Source organism: Bidens hawaiensis, unplaced genomic scaffold, assembly GCF_021521415.1.
Source record: "Bidens hawaiensis isolate Kalapana, Puna unplaced genomic scaffold, B.hawaiensis_p1.1 tig00419426_1, whole genome shotgun sequence".
NCBI lineage: Eukaryota > Viridiplantae > Streptophyta > Magnoliopsida > Asterales > Asteraceae > Bidens > Bidens hawaiensis.
The window spans coordinates 436431-439818 of NW_027504856.1; the positions used below are offsets into that span (position 1 = coordinate 436431).

At 31.1% G+C, this 3388-nt stretch overlaps 1 pseudogene; it reads left to right on the plus strand.

Moving 5' to 3' along the window:
- The first annotated feature begins 209 nt into the window (after positions 1 to 209).
- On the plus strand, positions 210 to 555 carry LOC143608739 (auxin-responsive protein SAUR50 pseudogene; annotated as a pseudogene).
- Positions 556 to 3388: the final 2833 nt, after the last annotated feature.

The window sequence follows — 3388 nt, forward strand, 5'->3', positions numbered from 1 at the left end:
ATACACACACCACCACAAAACGAAGGAGACCCGGGCCTTCATGTCTCTAGCAGGGGTACATGGTAGGGTAAGCCCAAAGGCGAGTGATCCTGTGAGCAATACCTGTCCCTACACTCCACATGCTTATGTCAATCTCCTTCTCTATTGTATATATCTATATACTTACCATCTCCTTTTCTCAACCACCACCTCCACCTTCAACACTCAACCTACACCACCATAACAACCACCACCATCTTTACAATGGGTCTAAGAAAGTCATGCAATAGACAAACTCAGGCACTAGCCCTTAAGAAAATCATCAGAAGGTGTTCTAGCTTTGGCAAGAACAATGATGACAGCGGCCTCCCACACGATGTCCCAAAAGGACATTTTGTGGTATACATTGGAGAAAGACGAAGCAGGTACATTGTTTCCATATCGTGTTTGGATCATCCAACGTTTCAACATCTACTGCAAAGATCGGAGGAAGAATTCGGGTTTAATCATGATATGGGCATCATCATTCCATGCCAAGAAGTTGATTTTCTGTCTTTGTTCTCCATGGCTGCATGAGACAAGAAACAAGTTCTTATTATTATTTTGTCAAGAAGAGATATATATGTTCTTTATTGGTGCTCTTGTAATTTGTACATTTTTTTCTCTGGTGGTGTTTGAGTTGGACACCCTTAGAAAATATTGTCTTTTTTGTACAAAATGAAAGTTCTAATAGAGATGATTCTTCCCTAACGCATGTGTTCTACATTCTACAATGTCAATTTACCCTTTTTTATTTTTTTTATTTTAGATAGGGAACAAATGGAATTTAAATATATGAGGACAAATAATACCAACTAGTAATAACATTCCAAACTATTTCATTTAACTTCATAATTTTTTAATGAAAATTGTTTAGTCACTTTAAGCTTATATGTATTACACTATTAGACCACGTCATGTGAAACGTTTGCTTAGGTGGAGAAGACCACTCTGGGAAAAGAACCTGCGTGTAAGGGAGTGTTCGGCCAAGGTGAAGGAGAGAGTAGCTAGATCATGTAAATATGTAACTGTTAAGGTTGAAGAGGATGAAGCTGTCTATGAGCTTCTAAATAAAAATCAATTTACAATCTATACCGTTAAATCTGTTAATATGACAAGTTAAATGTGAAATGGATTGCTTGATAAGATGTTAAAGGAGTATTCCTGTTTGAATAAAGAAATTTAAGAAGATTTAGGTTGGGAAGGTAAATTTCTAAGACCGTGTGTAGTGGTTCAAGTTTGTTATGGGCGTTTTCTGTCATGTGGATGCCATGTTAGCAGAAGAATTTTTAGCCAAAAAAAAGTGTAGTGGTTCAAGCCCGTTTTATGCCCCTTAAATTATTATCAAATAATTAGAAATTTTATAATCTTTTTATTCAATTATTTTTCTAAATTATAATCTTTAATTAATAACCAAGTTATAAATCTACAGCTATTTGTGTAATGTGCCTCTACCTATTTACAATTCCACATGAACAACCATTATGTATTGAAAAATGTGCATGTCCTTCAATTAAAAGGTTAAGAATTATAATCTTATTTAAAAATGCAGTAAATTTGATTTAAAAAATAAAAATAATTCTCGATAATATGTGCATGTCATTTAAAGACATATACTATCTTACATTTGTCGTTGTTGGATTATTTAATGAACAGACAAAAACTTAATAAATGGTCGATCTTTTCATCGTCTTAGTTTGCCTTCTCAACAACGATATAAAGTCTGGAATATCGTTTTCCATTTTTATGTCCTTTATTTCTAATATTAAAATATTTGTTTAGTATTCAAAAAAGGTAATGAAATTATGCATAAGTAATTATCAAAACTAAGATATTTTATATCACGTTGTATATAGGAATAAATTATGTCGTTATTAAAATTAAATATCTTATATGGAAAGAAAGGCACCTTGAGGGATAACTATATTCAAAGTATATGACTCTATGAGTAATATATTATACTAAGCTAGGCGTCACGGGTGGAAATACAGAAATTCTTCAATAAACACATACAATTTCATACGATAATATTGACCGTTCTGGAAAATAAGTTCATTGAACCTTTCTATAATCGGAGGATAGAACGTCTATTAAATAAGATATTGCATATAATGAACTGATCTATTAAATAAGATATTGCATATAATGAACTGTTAATTAGAAGATCATCGGGAAATTGTAGATTTGATCATTCGCCGTCCAATAGCCTATCTGCAAATTGTTTTATTTCTTCAACATGTAAGGATTGACATCCAATTGTGAGCCTCATGTTTTTTTATTAGTTTAAGTACTTTGCATTTTGATCAGCTACAGGAATAACTAATTGAAACATAATGCTGTATTTATAATTTAAAATAAAAATAAACAAAACTCCATAAAATTTAACTATTTATTTTACAAAAGTGTCATAAATTTAGCATTTACAACTCCTTAAATACTTCCTTATATACAAGATTTATACTATAATTCGTAGCATTTCATTGTTGTCAAAGATTATAAAAGAAACAAATTGGTTTTTTCTAATAGCTAACAACTAAACACTTAGAAAAGTCAACTGGCTTATATAACCTATTTAACGATTTGAATGACAATAAGTTCTAATTTGAACTCTTCAAACCATTTCTAACATGGCTATTGGATCAAACGTAATGATAGATGCCAAATGTTCTTATCCTAACATAATTCAATAATAACACAAAACATCAATATTAATCGACATGAATCTTTTATCAATTGTTGATGTGTATGGTTGAGTAAATATGAACAAATGTAATATTAAAATAGAAATATGTTAAGAAATAGTAACCTTAAAATGTCTCACAACCATATTAAGTATTTGGAAGAGCACTTGTGCGAAAACTCATCTACCATCCGATTCTAGCGAATTTCACTAGCTCAAACCCATTTATATGACACAAGATGAAAAAAAAGACATCTGCATAACAGTATCTGAGTTCCTAAGTATACTACATCTAATTCTGACATTCAGTTAAGTTCAATTTCACTTAGAATGAGGAACCTACTCCTCAAATACAAATATGATCAATGATGATTTGTAGTAATTTTATAAAAGCACATATACAACAAAATGCACCATTTATCGAAAAACAGGTCAAGATGGAGATTAGATTTATGATACAGAGGACACAAAAAGAACAAAAATACAAACATTGAAGCTGCAATATAGATATGAAAATCTCACACCATTTATCAAAAAGTGGGTTATTTTAAGTCAACAAAGAAAACTTCTATACAGTTTAACTTGTTTCAACTTAAATTAGGCAACAGGGTTAAGATGGACCAAACAACTCATTTTAAAACGAATCAGTTTCACATTTAGTAAAATGGTCCGTTTTGACATGATCTCACT